At 41.6% G+C, this 17467-nt stretch overlaps 1 protein-coding gene across 4 annotated transcripts in view; it reads right to left on the bottom strand.

Moving 5' to 3' along the window:
• The window catches only part of erfl1 (Ets2 repressor factor like 1), an 80915-nt gene that overhangs the window by 18652 nt on the left and 44796 nt on the right, over window positions 1–17467 (bottom strand). The window contains exon 3 of one of the 4 annotated variants that reach the window (XM_036135201.1): window positions 14443–14550. The exons of the other annotated variants lie outside the window; for them this stretch is intronic. The gene's annotated coding sequence lies outside the window, so the exon portion shown is untranslated. The remainder of the gene's footprint in view (window positions 1–14442; window positions 14551–17467) is intronic. 4 annotated transcript variants of the gene reach the window in all.

Here is a 17467-nt window from a genome sequence, read left to right as displayed (position 1 = left end):
GCTGTACGCTGGTATCTTTAACACTGGCCTCTCCGCTCCGTCTCTTCTCTCGCTCTCTCTCTCTCTCTCTCTCTGCCTCTATTTAATTATGCTCTGTGAATTTTGGATTTTCCCTCCAGCATTGAAATGGTACGTGAATTATTAAGGTGTGTTTGTATAAATTATTATTGCTAACTCCAGGCACTTCTCACTCTCTCTCTCTCTATCAGCCTCGGCGTCGCTCTTGCCCCGCTTCTGTAGCCCTCGGATCGCGGCCCCTCTCACCCTTCTTCTTCTGCTCTTCATCCTCCTTGTTTTCAAGCTTCTTTCTTTGTCCGAAACCCTTTTTCGCTCGTGCTTTTGTGTTTTCCATTCATTCTTTTTTTTTTTTTTTTTTTTTTTTTGTTTGTGCACAATTCTGCACACACTTTTAAAAACTCACGGCTTGTTTTGCAGGTGATGTCATTTAGCATTTAAAAAAAAAAAAATAAAACATTTTTTTACCTACAACATAAGCACTGGTTTTTAATAAAATTTCTCTGAATGAACGTTTGCTTCAAAGTCTGATCTTTAAAAAGATGGGAGATTCTTTGTGTTGGAAGTACTAATCTATACGTTTCCTCATCCCTGTGGGCTTCAGATCATCAATACTGCATCATCTCTTTCATTTGCCATATTCACATGGTCTACAGCATGTATAGACCCGTCTCCTCAGAGGACTATATGCATGTGCTCCTATCAGTCGGGGGGCTCTCCAGCTACCTCTCAAACCACCTACGCACCACCTCAGATCCATACCCATCCACCCTTTTTCTTTTTTTTCGCCCATCCGGCAGCATATCTATATAGGTGACTCCTCCTTTCCTGTATCCCACCTCCTTCCGATTCACACACACCTATCCACTGTCATCTTTTACCTCCCTTCCCTCCTGCCCCACCCACCTCCTTTTTTCGCTCCTACTCTGTGTGTTTTGCTTCGGCGTAGTAATTTTCCGTTTGATTTTGGAGGTAATGCATTTTTTACAAATCAAAGAGGAAGCCTGCCTGCCCCTACCTCTTCCTTCTCCCCCTCCTTCTTCTCTCCATCGCTACCTCCCTCTCTCCGTCTTTTCTCCCTGCCCAGTCTCCTGTTCTTGCCCCTATCGGCCCCCCAGGCCAGAGAGGAGATAAAGGAGCCCCCATCATTTCCTTGTTAGTTTTGATTTGGGCAGCACAGGGCTTTCAAGTTCCCCCCATCACCCCCAGAAACATTATAACTAGCAGCCCAGGGAATACAGTTCCTCGTACACACACACACAGCTGCACACGCATACACAAACTGTCAGATGCAGGCCCTCGCAGATTGTAATGGATTGCACAGTCTCAAACAGATTCTGCAAAAAACGTGTGAGTATCCAGGTAGCCGTCACATGCACACAGCGAGAAGCAGTGCACAAAAATAAGACATGGAGCCCATAGATATTGACTGAATCAATACTGACACAGTAACACACATCTCACTGAGCAGAAAGTGAGAATGCACTTTGTTTACTGTGCTGATTGTGAGGAGAGATGCGAGCAGACACACAAAAAAAAAGACTCACAAAGCACCTTGTTTTGCACAAAGCCTCCGTGGAAACAACAGGCCAAAACAAAAGACCCCTTCCACACAAAAGGTCACCAATAAGCCCGGCGTGGATGACGGATCACACCGTTAGCAGCGTGACAACGTGCACAAAAGAGACCCGGAGTTGCTGTAAATGGTTACATCTTGACAAAAACAATAAAACCAATTTTCGCCGCTCAGAGCAACCCTCGGTTACGGTGCTCCACATGTTTTGAAGGAGAGGCCTGTGTCGGGCTTTAACACACGGATCATTGCTGCTGAGGAACCTCTGGTGTGCTGATGAGTCAGAGGCTTTCGGTAATATTGCTGGCAGCGGCGCACTTTGTGTTTGTGACAGGGCAAAACAGCAGTTCAGGGGCACACAAAACTTGGGAAGATCAAGGTTGAGGGGTGAAAATCAAATACTATGTTTGCTTTCGTGCCAGTTTATTAGACATTGTAGTAGGAAAATGATAGAATCATTAGTCATATTTTTCTAGCGGGTTATATTGCTGGATGAATGGATGGATGGATGGATGGATGGATGGATGGATGGATGGATGGATGGATGGATGGATGGATGTGCTCAAAAAAATTATCTCTGGGGTTACAGAAATCTCCAAGGGCACAATAAATTCAGGTATACATAACAATAAAAATGATGAAAAGAAATAATAAAAATGGATCGCTAAGATATTTTAATCCCTTTGAAAACAGCCAGGTTTATTTAATGTGTTTCCTCCAAACAAAGGGAAATTGTATTAAACAACACGGGCAAAATAATGTAAAATGTAATGATTTGAACCAAAACTTCAGTATCCATACATGCAAAAATGACCCCACACCATGATGCAGCCCCCACCGTGTTCTACTATGGGAATGTAGTGTTCAAGGTGATATGCAGATCACTGTAGCGTTGTCTGTGCCAGTATTTATTTCTGCAAGTTGATTTTTATGAAGCTTTAAATATCTGAGACTTGTAAAGTGTGTGCCAAATTGCTCACCCTGAAATCATATACTTTCGAAACAAGCAGGAAACTCTTTGAAGAGGTGAAGTCTAATCCCTGCCAATTTTCTTTGAGTTGTAGGTGAACTGTTCTGTTGCCTAAACATGCCTACGTTACCCAAATCATGAGTGAAAAATATGTAAAAGGTAGGTAAAAAAAAACATCTTGGGCGCAAATAAGCATTAGTGCCCCAATCAATTGGTTCCACCACAGTGTGTAGACTCAGGTCTGAGGTTTTTGAACCTCCAGATTTACAACACCAAGCATCACTGAGATCCCTAATAAACTAAACTTCTAATTGATCTCAAAAGTGAGATTCAAACTGGAGCTTGGATTCAATAAACTGGAAAGTGTGTTAGAATTTAGGACCAGTAATGCAAACCCCTGATATCTAAAACAAACGTCTTCTTTTTAACCCAGACTCCCTGATACCGATGACAGTTGTTGGCGCCGCGCGTGTTCGGCTCTATCATAAGGGCTGCGGTACTTTGTGGGGCCGAGGTTAGTGGGCCACTGACGAGCAAATAAAGGGAACAGTGAGAGGAACATACTGTAACTCTGTTTTGAAATTCTGCACAGTGACTGGGGTAGAGCAGAGAAAAGGGGGGGCATCTTGACATTCAGGCAACATTACGTCTCCAGTGCTGTCTAAAGAAGGAAAGAGTGATGGGTCGCGATATAAAAAGATAGAAAACTGGGAGAAGCATGAAGGGTCTGGCCTCTCCCGCTTTCTTTTTCCAAGAGATGAAACGGACTCTGTACATCTGTCTCATCTTCCCCTTTTTTTTTCTTCGGTTGCCCCTGAAAAAGGCCCGACTGAACCCTCTCCCTCTCAATTCCTCTCTCCCGCTTTCTCCCCTCTCTCTGTTCCTCTCCCTGGTTAGCTCTGACACACTGGTCAGCCTCGGGGTGGAAGAACAGAGGGACTCTGCTATGGGTTTGTTACAGGAGATGGAGAGAAGGAGCGAGGAGATGTGCGGAGGGGAGAGGCAGAAGACAGAAAGAGGAGGAGGAAGAGAAGGAGGAGAGGGAGGAGGAAGAGGAGGAGGAGGAAGGGGGCTGGTTAGGGGAAAGGATCCAAACGCAAACAGAAAAAAAAGTCAGTGTTGCAGGGATGGTAGCGTACGTTCCTCTCATTTGTTCACATTTTACTGAAAATGTGCAGAAATACACAAGTTGTTTGTATCAAATTATGATTGAATTATTTAAATGTCATACCATTAAGGTTTTCATACTTAATACATACATAAGATTTTTTTTTCTATAAAAAAAAAAAATCCAAATCATCTGCTTCAGAGAGAAACAGCTTTTTAAAACGTATTTAAATAAGAGTAATATCTTAATTAGTCCCTATAGATGTCAATCCACAGACTCGGTGAACATCATTAAAATCAGCCAAAACAACGGCAAGAAGTTTCTAGCTTTACCCTCATTTAAACCGAAATCAGCCTAGAAACCTCAAAGATTATAGACAGCGTTTAGATGGATATATTGAGAAAAACTTTAATTTTTTTCTATCTCCTGAGTAGAAAAGAGTTAAATCGGTAAAAGTACACAAAACTATTCAATAAGAGTCCAGGTGCTCATTTATCAATATAGCAGGAAAACTTGCACATGATCACTCATTTGTATGATGAATCCATACACCCATCGTACTGTCATATGAAAGGGAGAGGAATCAGTGCAGCTGGTGTAATGGGAACAGGCAGCGCTGCAGCTCTGTCAGTGCATTTAACCAAGATGTATAGTTACAGGAGCACCGAGGCTCTCCGGCCGCTCTCCCACAGAGCGCACATTACTCCACACTGCAGGGGCAGAGCTAATACTGAGTCCTTCACACTGAGACGGGCTATCATCTGACAGCAGTGCCCGGTCAGAACACCAGCCAGTGAAATTCAGTTTGAAAGATACCGAGCCTGGGTAGTTACAGGGGTTGTCGGTGATTGTCAGGTTGCCGTTATGGCCGCTTTTCTCCTCCTTTGGTTTCTTCACTAGTCAGAACAACAATACGGAATACAAACAAGAAGACCTACCTAAATAACCCAACTTTCCAAAGAGAAAAAGTTTTGAATATACACAGCACCGTCCAAAAGTCAGTTTTTAATGTTAGATATTCTTGTAATCTTTTTTTTGTGATCCTTTTTAATCTTCCTCCGGGCTTTCGAGGGGTCTTTCCTATTGACAGTAACCGCTGTTTCAGTCCAGTACCTGATCGTTTTCAGACGAATAGAGTTTTTGTTTGTTTAGCCACTTAACTGTGATCTGTGAATCATGCAAGCAACTGAGCGGCACCAAAAACCTCGAAGATTGAACAAATGTGTCCACATTCAGCAAACAACCTGGCAAAGAATCAATTGTACATTGTGTGTTTAGGGGCGTTTTTGCAGCCAACCATAATGTGCTCTAATTTCTATGGACAAAGATGGCAGATGATTGCCTTTGAAAGACAGAAAGTTTTGTTGAGACCACTGAAAAGCCAAAAGAGCTAACGCTCTAAAGGTGGACTCATTAAGGGATGACGCATCGGTCAGATTATATGTCAGAGTGCTTTCTTTTCTTCATGCCTACAACTAAAACATTGCATGCCTATATCTGCCAGATTTTCAACAAATACTTTACCTTCTTAATGGGGAAAAATATCATTTTCTCCTAAAACTAGATATTTGGCCGCCTTATTGTGGACATAACAGCAACGAAGGCAAAGATGGAGGATATTTAGAAGATATAAGTTATAAACATGCTTTCAGGCAAAAATGTGCATTTACTTGTAATTCTTTCGTGTTCTTTTTCATTAAAGCATCTGCCTCTGTCAAAGAAAACCTGTGGAACTTTTCTGTACAATAAAAATGTTCAATAGGCAGGTTGGGATGTCAAAAAATCCTGAAATCTGTATCAGCCAGGAAAAGCTGATCGGTCCTTCACTTGAATTTAGTCATAGATCAGTCTGTGCAGCACAAAGAAACAGATTAAAAATTCAACAGGTAAAAGTTGGACTTAAAAGAACTAAAGCAGCTATACTTAATGCCAAAATAATACATCTGTGTAAAACACTAACAATGTTTTTGTTTACATTATTTAAAAAATCTGCCAAGTCCTGCTGAGTATTTTGTCAAGGCAGCTATTTGACAGCTATTTTATAAAAAGCATCTTGTGACAAAGGTTTCCCAAATGGCAAACCCCATTCCAGAGCCCAAAGAAACTCACATAAGATAGAATTTTCATTATATTAAACGTTTTTTTTTTTTCATTATTTTCCAGTCTTCCCAGTTTGCATAAACTCCCATTTGAAAATGGCTCACATCTTTTTACATTAATTTGCTTGCAATGATCAGCTGCTGCTGACAGCATCTTTCATGATCAAAGATTTGATTCCAAGAAAAGCACTCTGTGAATCTTGAAGTGTTTAGACAACAGTAATAGTCTAATGCAATGAATTATAAAATCAGTTGTTTTGTTGAAAATTGTAAGAAACAATTTCAAAGCCCTTTGAAGACCTTTTCCATTCATGGAGGGAAGTCAGGTGAAGTTTAGACCTTCACCTGACCATTTTACTGAGGCACGAGACCCTTTACGGCTGGTTCATGCTTGACGCACGTACGTTGAGACGTGCGGACGCAATGTCTGCAGTAACTGAACGACTGAAGCGACACTATTCTCCTAGACTCTAAAGGGCAGCGTTGTGCTCCTTCGCCAAGCGTACTACAGCCCACAACATGTGAAAGTTTCCAACATTTAAGAGCCTATTCCTTTCTTCCAAGTGCGACAATAACTTCTGTCCAGGAATTGTTAACAATTTGTTGATCACGGTGATCTTTATGGGCCGAATCATAAAGATGTTTATACTTCCGAACCGCCGCCAGAAGGAGTTCTTCCTCGTCCGGCATGTTTTTCCGCATGGGCCTGTCCAAGGAATTTTTCTAGGTGTGCAGAGTTGCCAAGGTTACGTAATATGGACGTGCGGACCTCGCGGATGCGTCAGGCATAAAGGTTGCTTTATGCTTGTGGCAAATATGTCCGCATGGAAATATGGCGTGCTGACACATCTGCAGCATTTATGCTCTGTGCGGGTTTTCCTCTTAAGTTGCACTATTCTCCTAGACTCTAGAGGGCAGTGCTGCGCTCCTACAAGCGTACTACACCCCAGTACACATAGGTAGGAAAACAGTTAAGTTGTTTCCAACATTTAAGCCTCTTACTTTCTTCCAAGAGTGACTGTGATTTATGTCCAGGAATTGTTAACAATTTGTTGATCACGGTGATCTTTCTGGGGCGAATCATAAAGGTATCTATATTTACAAACCTCCACCAGAGGAAGGGCTTGCTCGTCCGCCATGTTTTTCCACGTGAGACTGTCTGCATAGTTTGGAATGTTCTTAGGTGCACGGAGTGAAAACTTTGGGGCTTATGTAATATGGAAGAGCAGACCGTGCAGATGCATCAAGCATAAATCAGTCTTTAACCAGCCTTTAGTGTCCCAGTAAACTTCATCATCAAATTTTAACAAAACTTTGCGATTGTTAAATATTGGCAAAGTGTCTGAAAATCCACTTTAAATACAAACAATGGCACTTTTTTAATTTTTAATTTTTTGAAGAACAGTTTAAAACCATGAAAATGACTTTGAAGATTTGTTAAAAAATCTAAAATTGTAAGTATATATATATATATATATATATATATATATATATATATATATATATATATATATATATATATATATTTGTCTAAAGTCTTTCTAAGGCCATCTCTATTCATGGAGGTAAGTCAGGTGAAGTTTAGACTCCAACTGGGCTCATAAATATAAGCTATAGCCTGTGATAAATAAAGGAACTTGTTTTCTCAGATGTTCATGAAAGGTGAAGAACTCCTACAAGAAGTTGAAGAGCAGGTGAGTGGGGATGAGGATGTTGAAGCGCGCGAAACGGTACATTGGTATGATATGGAACACCGGCCTTAAGAAAATAAGGAGGGGAAAGGATGAAGAAAAAGTATCAATCGATAGGGTTAAATTATTCATCGTCATTAATTATCGATCGCTTTCCGCTGCCGGCTCGTCCGCCTCGCGCCAGAGTTGAAAGGAGGGAAAGCGCGCTTTATTAAAACCGGCTCGAGCCTCATTGTTTCATGTCCCGCGGCAAAGAAAAAGCTCGAGTTTGGATCTGCCCGCGCCAGTAGAAAAATACACACACACACACACCGTTACCATTTGCTGTCTCTTACCCCCACTGCCCCCCCCCCCCCCCACCACTTCTCTCTCTCTCTCTCTCTCTCTCTCTCTCTCTCTCTCTCTCTCTCTCTCTCTCACACCACCACACACACACACACCACACACACACACACACACACACACACACACACACACACACACACTCACGCACACACTCTTCTGATGCGCGGGAGAAGCTTTGGGGAGCCTCGCGCGGTGTTCACGGGGCGGCTGTGTCTCGCGTGGATCGATGAGGGATCAATGGCTCGCGCTGACTAATAGCCAGAGAGCGCCTTTGATCTCGCGGCTGAGAGATCAAAACCTGCGCGAGAGGGAAGAGAAATAGGAAAAGAAACTGTGCCGGCGAGCTGACCTTCTCACATACTCACTCGCGCACGCACGCACTTCCATTGATGTGTACGTAAACGCCACGTAGCCCACACCAGAGCTTTTAGGAATCTGACTGCAGGATATCCTATGAGCAAACAAGCTATAGCCTATGAGAGGTGCGTGGCAAAACGAAGTCGCGTTTAGGTACAAGTGTTATAACTCCCACGCGCAAATATTTCACACAACCATAACAGGCTCGCGCACACGCCACTTTGTGTCCTTGTCCGGGTTGCGCTCCTTGATTATTTTGACTTCCTCAGACAAGGTGATACAGCGAGAACAAGGGAACCATCTGTTGTTTCTGGAGAGCAGATGCGTGTCCCGTGGGCTCGGATTCACGCCTATTGAGAAGAATAGGTGCGTGAAAGTGTGTGTTTGCATGTTTGTGTTCAGAGCCACAGTTGACTACAACGTTACACGCTCAAAAATAGGACTCAGGTCTAAAAGAAGACTTTAAAAGTTTAGAAAGAGTTCTCTAGTCAGATTCAAATTGAAAGTGCTTTTGTGGACCAACACTGAATGTCAGATTCACAAAAACATTTACAAAAATCAAAATGATGTCCATTGATTTTTGCCTTCACAGGTCTCTTCCACTGCAGAACAACCACTTAACGTTTTTGGACACACAAAATGTTTGTTTTTTTTACCAAGAAAAAAAAATATGCCCAGATTGTGCATCAAGAACAGTCTGCAAGAACCAGCAAACCATTATGTTCTCGCACCCCTTGGATAAAGAACATATTTATCTGTTCTTCCACAATATATGTTGTTTTTTTCAGAATAAAAAGGTACTCTGCATGAAGGCAATTTTCCTGTTTGGACTTGATACATCCTACATACAGTATCTATCACTATTTTTTATAAAAAGTTTAAATGTTTTTAGCCCAGTCAACGAACACACACACACACATACCCAAAGATTAGACTTAAAGGTAGAGTGAACGATTGTTTTGTGTAAATGTAGGTAAGAAATGGCCAAGTCCCTTTCTGAATAACTGCGTGGTAGGATGGTAAGACCATCCTACCATCTCTTCCGCTCCTCAGAAGGGATCGTGTGAAAGAATCTCCCAAATACACTCTGGTCTTATTCCTTTCCTCTGAGGCCTTCCTCCTTTACTTGTACACTTGTTTGCTTCTTGCGACTCTCAACCAAGATATATGGTGAGAGCAATGGAGCTACGATAAACGGCTAAAACCGAAGCACACGGGATGTATGAACACTAGAAGTGCGCATGAGCAGTAAGAGGAAACTAGCCAGGAATGTACATGCACACTGGCGTTATGTGAGCGCGTCACAATGATTGGCATGTGGGAAAACCAATAGATAAGGTGATCCCCCCGGAACTCGAAACCAAAAAAATATATCGTCCAATATACCTTTAATAAAAAAATACATATTAAAATGGTGGGAGTGGTAAATAATTAACTTATAAAGAAAAGGGGAGACTGTAACCTTAGCCTTGAAACTTTATGAATTTTGGATAACTCTGTCATTATCATGAAGGTTAATTTTTTTTAATAAATGTGCCGTATTTTTATCCTCTAGTCAGTGTGAAACTTTAGGAGATGGCGATTGTATTTTCCAGAGCCCCTACCTTATCACAGCGTTTTGCCTGATTGCAATGTAAGGATTGTTTTTTCTGCTTTTTTGTGTTCAGTCATGGGCATAGACTTACACACATGGACTTGTACAAGATCATATCATATATTAATTTTTGTGGCAGTACAGTGAAGGAACAATTGTTTGATCCTCGTGCTAAATTTGTAAGTTTACCCACCCTTAATTTGTATTTGATTGAAAAAAAAAAAAGGTTGATCCACAACTAAACCCTGACTTGGGACCTTTGCCAAAGGTTTTGGTCCACTTGTCTTTCTAGATATTCTCCAAAGCCCAAAAGGTTTCTAGACTGTTGCTTAACAACTCAAAAGTTTCCACACCTTCCAACTATTTCCTCTGGGATCAAGGTCCAGAGACTGACTGGGCCATTCCTCGGTTATTGTCAGGTTGAAAGACCTATCGCTGACCCATCTTCCAGAGATTCTCATCCGACACCCAATGATTTCTGCCACATTCATAGTTCCTTTTATGTGTTGAAGTTTTCTTGTATCGTTATTGGAGGACCATCTACTAACCTCCATGTTTGGCAGTGAGGATGGGTTCATATTCAGCTTTTCTCTGCCTCCAGTCATACAGTTGAGTTGATCCCAAAAAGCTCAGTTCTGATTTCATTTGACCACGCCACAGTCTCCCAAGCTATCTTCTCACATGTTAAATAGTAATCCTCCGATGGGACTGTGCATGTGCCTTCTTCAGGAGAGAGACCTTGCAGCTACTGTGGAATCTCGGTCCATTATGGCAAAGTGTGTTTACCACTGGTTATCTACTGATGTGATCCCAACAACCTTGGGATTCTGGTCTGATCCTTCACCTTTCTCAGAATCTTCTTTTTTACACAAGAGGGGGTCATGCATGGTGCTCCAGTGTGAGGGAAACTGTTATCTTGTAGTTCTTCCATTGTCAAATAATCGTAAAAATCATTGTCTCCTTGTCAGCAAGCTTCTTGCTGATGGTTTTGCAGCCCATCTTGACACTGTGTGTTTTGCTGAACATGCCCTCCTTTGGCAGCTTTTTTTGTCTTGTCCATGGTGGTAGATAAAATAAATTGATTCGTTCACAGGTCTTTAGTACTTTCTTGAAGGAAAAAGACTAATGTGTGTGTCTAACGGGCCCATCACCGGTGTGTATGGGTCAGAATACTTGCATGTTGGTGTGGGGATCAAGCCCTTATTTCAATTGATCAAATTCTATTCATTTTCTAACCCTTATTGAAACTAAATTTTACCATACAGTAGGTTCGCATATACGAGACGGGTACTGCATGTGAGCAAAACCTAGTTTCAGAGGCTGATATTTACATGGGGACTTAGGTTCTAACTCATTACACCACGTGATACTGTTCTCACTGAAGACATCTGTAAATAATACATAAGATGGAAAGTAGGAGTGTTAATCTGACATTTGTAAAAGGCTGGGCTATCATCCATACATCAATAACAAGCATAAATCACTCATGTCAGGGATCAAACACTTTATTCTGACCCTGGAGACGTCGGCAGTCCATCACGAGACACACAGGACAATTAACTATGCGCACTCGCACACACACCTATGGACAAATTAGAGAAATCAATTAGCCTAACAGCCATGCTTTTGGACTGTGGGAGGAAGCTGTAGTACCCAGAGAGAACTCTCGCCTGCGCAAGGAGAACATGCAAACCCAATGCAGAAAGATTCCAGACTGGGGTTCAAACCCAGGACCTTCTTGGTGTCATGCAACAGTGCTACAAGCTGTTTCACTGTGAAAACAAATGATAAGCCTACAAAAAGCTAAATTGAAAAAAAAAAGCTATATTTATGTTATGGGGTTTCAACAGTTTGTGCTAAGGAAGAGGACTGTTCCTGTTGTGCGCTGAAACTAAGATGAGCAAAAAAAACAAGGATGCTTATAATCATTCCTAAACAAACAGAATTAGCATGTAGGGTGTCCTTAGAGTCGTTAAGAGGCTGTATAGCGTTTTACCAGTTGGTGTTTTCCACACTTTTTACTGAGCAAATGCACAAGTCTCAGGCTCTCTCTCTACTTATCCACATCATGCCCTCACCATCTCTCTCTTTATCCCCCTATTCACCCTCCCTCGCCTCCTTGGTCAGTGAGTTACTCTCTATATCGCTCTCACTTCCCGAATTAACCACTCAAGAAGTCACCACCGACTCAATCAATAGCTCATACATAAACCCTGCTATAATCGCTCCCCTTGCCTGTCTGTCTGCCCCCCCCCCACTGCATCCCCTCCTCTCACCTCTCCTCTCCTTACCCCCCCCTTCCCCAGCACACTTTTCACATTCCCCTTCCCTTTCATTTTTGTGTCCCTCTGTCTTTTACATGTCTTCCACTTCTGAACGGCTGATTATTTTTGACTCTCACAACCGTCAAACCTTTGGCACATAAAGGTAATCAATGTGTAAAAGAAAAACGCTGTGCGAGTTTTGCAAATGAACCTGACATGCAATTCAGCAGAATTAAACCAAAAGACCCGCTTGTCACCATCATCTTCTAAAAACGGACAGCGCTGCAATAATGTCATGCATAGTTAAACCAACAAGCCATCCTCGTGTGACTAAGTGTCATATATCATCTCATACTTTCACTTTAGATAAAGATGTAGCAACCAAATCAGATTGCTATTTAAGAAGTTAGTGGGTCAAAGACAGTTTTTTTTGTGCATTCTGAGTCTAATGAGTCAGTTTTCTTTTAAACCATATTGCTGATATGGTTGTGCTGGTGATGGTTCTACTGAAGAGGATGGTGTGATAAATCCTCCAACCAATGGTAAAGTAGGTTGAGTCTACGTAATTTTGAGAGAAAAAAAAGAATGTGCTTGGTTGATTTCTTCTTTTTTTAACAATGCTTCTTTAGGAATAAATCTCATACTTATACTGTTTAAATGGTGCCGCATTTGTAATGAAAACTCATCCGTGAGTTACTGAGTTGAATTTTTGGACTGCCCCCAAGAAACCTTTACCAAATCCACTCTGCCAATGCCAAACAGCATTTGGTGGACGCAGTGAAATGATGTGGGTTAGCATCTGCTTCAGTGGAAGAACAGGACTTGTCATGATTAGAGGCAAACTAAAGACAGACTCATTTCAAGATGAGAATCTGGAAATACACACAATCCCCTAATAAACATTTTGCAACTGTAGAGTGCATTGTAGCACAAGTCATTCTAGTTTTGATCAGCCAAAGCGATAGACTTTTTAACCAGAATTCTGCAAATGTAGTTTAAAGAAATAGATCGAAATAGAAAAAAAAAGAAAAAAGAATTGGATCCTTTAGTACCAAATTGGAAATGGAAAATCAGACTTCATCATCTTTAGTCCCCCGCTGTTTAGTGCAATATATTGGTATTTCCGTCCATTGCTTATACTGTGTGCAATACACTGTGAACTCATTACCCACTGCAAATAAACTACAGAAAACCTGTTAAAAAAAAAAAAAGATGAGAATCTGGAACCAGAGGCATCCCATATCTCGACTTTTCGGGACAAAGTTTTACCCCCCAAGAAGACATTGCTGAGAGGGGTTTATCAGGGACTACTTCGGACGGAAGTGCCTGCCTGCAGTCTTGACCTTAACCCCAATGATCACCTGTGGGATGACCTTGAGTGTGCTGTTCATGACTAACACAGCCGCGTTGGCTGCCTTGCGACAAATGCTTGTTGACCAGCTGGGGATGCCATCCCACAGCTGCGTGTGAGAAGGAGGAGCCAGGAGGTAGTGGCTGAAACAGACTTCAACCAGAGGGTGGCTGGGATCAGCCTTAGAATATAGGGCGAGAAGATCTGTTATCAAGGAGGAGCTCAAAGTAGAGCTGCTGCTGCTTCAAAAGCATTTCCCCCAGTTCAGTGTGGACTATTTAATTTAATCAAATACAACGCTAACACTAGTCCAATTCACTGTAACCCCAGTTAGGTAAATCCCTGTTAGCCACAAATGTAATCTTCAGCCAAGTGGCAAGTGTAAAACGTTTCTATGCAGCACACATGCAGCACTTTAAGCCGTTTAATTTTGTCCTTTGTTCAGTTATCTCTGAACTGTATCAAGGTATGCGATGATCACTCTTAAGAAACACAGAAACAGCAGCTTATACTAAAGCTTGAACCTATGTGGAGATTGATGACCAGTGAGAGCATCCTCTCTGTCAGTGTGACTTCAAATCACTTCAAACTCTAAACCAAAAATACATCTTCCAGAATCAAATGAGTGATGGGGCAGCCATCTGAAAACCAATACCGCTTTGCTGAACATAATGCATCATTTCTGGTAAATTCTTGATGCTCCTTTTGGAGTAATTTCAACTCCTTTGGTTTCGCTAGCTCCTGTAATCCTTCTGGGACCTGATATTTGTGTAGCATCACTGTAAAATTTATTACAGGAGTGGAGTAATTCCTTTAAGTGCAAGGGCACCATCAGCCCGTGTTACCGTGTCCAGCCAGAATGGGCCCTGTATTGCGTTATAGCAAAGACAAGGAGACATCAATATTGCATTATCTCATGTTTAACTGCGATACGCAGTTGTTTTGGGGGCCTTAAAGATATTGTATTACCAAAGGAGATGCAGGCAAAACATGCACACACAAAAAAAACGTATGAAAAAAGGGAAAAAAAAGGGAATAATACACAGAATTTTAAAATTATAAGGCTTCCACGCACCCTCTGCTCCTATCCCCTTCTCTCTCTGTCTCTCTCTATCTCTCTTTCTTCCCTCGCTTCTCCTCTGACTCTCCCTCCAAAGTCTTTGATTCGTCCGTACGGTTTGATCTGCAAGAGAGCGAGTTTTGTAAACACATTTTTCACGATCATATAGCCACGGGCAAGGGGAGCGTGAGGCGCGGAGGAAGAAGAAGGAGAGACTCAGAGAGAGGGTGTGTGTGTGTGTGTGAGTGTTGGAGAGAGAGAAGGGAGGGGGGGTTCATTTAATGAGAGTGCAAGATGGAAGGATAGACTGACAGAAAATGCAAGGATGGAGTCTGAAATTTGGACTGACTGCGATAGAGCACATATGAGAAAGACACAGACACGTTAAACACACATACACACACTCGGGAGTCTGGGCTGACGGTTTTGAAACAAGCAAAGCTTCACAGAGGTTGACGAAATGTGAAGCAACACGGAGAAAAAGCATCTTATTCAGTTTTCCGTATCGTGCAGAGTGCTGCGACACCCCCCCAACATAGTGTCAACCGATGTGACACTTCCTCAGTGGCGCCACCAAGTGTGTGTGTGGGGCTGGGAGGGGGGGGGGGGGGGGGGGTTAAGATACATGGAATTTAAGTCCCTGACACTTAATTTCGTGGGAGGCCAAAAGTTGTTGTTTTTTCTTTTATCCCAAAGAGGAAGTTAATTGCACCTAAACGTTAAGAGCTGCCATCACAATACATTCAATTCAATTCAATTCAATTAAATTTTATTTATATAGCGCCAATTCATGAAACATGTCATCTCAAGGCACTTTACAAAGTCAAGTTCAATCAAACTTAAACTCCTGAAATTCTGTTCTGGCTTTTGGTTTTGGAGTGGAACATTAAGATCACTAGCGGCCCTTCATCTGGCCTCACCTTTACAAAATATGCAATTTGCACGGTGTGTCCATGGTCACCCCAATAAAATTGATGCTCCACCCACAACTGATACCAGGATCACACATTTAGGTAAAAAAAATTACAGAAGTTAGACTATTTGAAAGTCATGGACACTATGTTGTGAGGGATTTAAAGAAAAACATGTTCTACCATATGAAATCAGCTGAGATTTTGCATAGGTACTTGGAAACATAAAATTATCCAGTAGACGCTTTAACCAGTTACTGTTTTAAAACCATGAAACCTTCTATCTTGCTGTTCTTAATGTCAAACGTCTATTTGATTAGATGCCAGACAAACCACAGGAGGGACTGGAGTTTTCCCTGGCTGTATATGAACAACAGAATAGTGACACAACCCCCACATGCTGCTGCACACTGCCAGTCAGATGGCTTAAAGATGGAAACTACACTTTTCTGAAGAAGCAGCACCAGCCGTAACTGTTTAAAAGGACAGCTAGCACGGTATGAGTGTCATGACTGCAGGGTGGCTACCTGAGCTGATAGCCTGACAAATTAACCAGATAACATCAGTCTGTTATATAGTCTTATTTGACAGGGGTGGGTGTTGGGGGTGGACCACATAATAAGTTAAAACATTGTGTGCAATGAACACCTGAAAACTGCTGATAAATTTAACTGGTGATTATTCTGGCAATTTGCTTAAGACAGTACCTAAAAACAAAAAGCAAAACAAATGTTACAGAATATCTTTTTTTATAGCTGCACCAGGAATACATCTTGATTTTCTGTTTTTGAAAAAAGCAATTTGATCGTTTTTTTTTTTTATTTCTTGCCTAAACACAGTGATACTGTGAAACTGCTCTGTATTTATTCAGATTTATCAGCCAGCATAAATATCAGAGATAATTAAAGTTGTTTAAAAACTCGTCAGGAGAGACCAAGTTCATTTATTTATGTATTTTTAAATAGATTTCAAGTTCTGGAATAGCTTTTGGTTTTGCTGCTGTAACCAGTGAGGTTATCATTGGCCCCGCATCTGGCCACCGCTTACAAAACTTTCTGGATGCGCCCCTGATTGCTGTTGCTTAAAAAGTAGAGCAGTTCTGTCAGACACAGTGTGCGTGTGTGTGTGTGTGTGTGCTGGTCTCTCTCCCTGTGATGCATCTCGTTTGTTCTCGATGAGCAAGGAAAAAAAAAAACAGAAGAGAAACGGCGGCTGGAAAACAAATTATGGAGCGAGCCAATAAAACGTCGTGCGCACAAGACGGTAAACAAACAAACTCACTGTGGTGCAAAGCTGAACTAATAAAAGTGCGGGGCTCTCATTCCCTACATTCTATTCTGTTTCACTTGGTCTGAACACTTCAGGGTTTTTTTTTCTCTCCATCTGGCAGCTACTAATCCGGTTAGGTTCGACTGGCTCCGGTAATGGCGCTAACGCGTCGACTTCATATATGCGGACGAAGCAGCAGACAGATGTGGCACAGAACGATGCAGGTGGAACAAGAAGAGGGTCTGTGTGACACGTTTTAGTCGGAGTTTAACTTCATTTTCTTTGTTGAAAAAAGAAAGAAAAATCGGACGCAAAATATTTTTTTCTTAGATAAAAAAAAACAATCTATATGTAGCCCATTGACGCATGGGCCTTTATGAGAAATAAGCCTATCTACATATAATAATAATAATAATAATAATAATAATAATAATAATAATAATAATAATAATAATAATAATAATAATAATAATAATAATAATAATAATAATACTTTATCCCACACTCCTATCTTGTATCCGTTTGTTTTCCTAAAAGGCTGGGAAATAATCCTCAACTATCCTGAAAATTCCCTCGCGTCGCTTGTTTAAAAAAAAAAAAGAAGCTTTTTTTTCCTTTTCATTTTTCTCTTCCTTGTAATTTTTTTTCTCTCTTTTTTAATGCTTTTTAGAAATAACAGTAGCTGCGAGCGGTAGTAGAGTCGGTTGTCAGAGTATATGTGCATTTGTGTGATTTTGTGTGCGCATACAGAGCGGCGGTGCAGCGTTTCCTCTTCCTCCTCTCTCTTCCCTTTCTTCTCTGTCCGGGGAATTGTTCTCAACGTCCACAAACACACTGCAAATACCCGCCGGCCCAGCGGC

Source organism: Fundulus heteroclitus, chromosome 3 (genome assembly GCF_011125445.2).
Source record: "Fundulus heteroclitus isolate FHET01 chromosome 3, MU-UCD_Fhet_4.1, whole genome shotgun sequence".
NCBI classification, from domain to species: Eukaryota; Metazoa; Chordata; class Actinopteri; order Cyprinodontiformes; family Fundulidae; genus Fundulus; species Fundulus heteroclitus.
The sequence above is the reverse complement of the archived record's forward strand: the minus strand, read 5'-3'. Positions and strand labels throughout refer to the sequence as shown.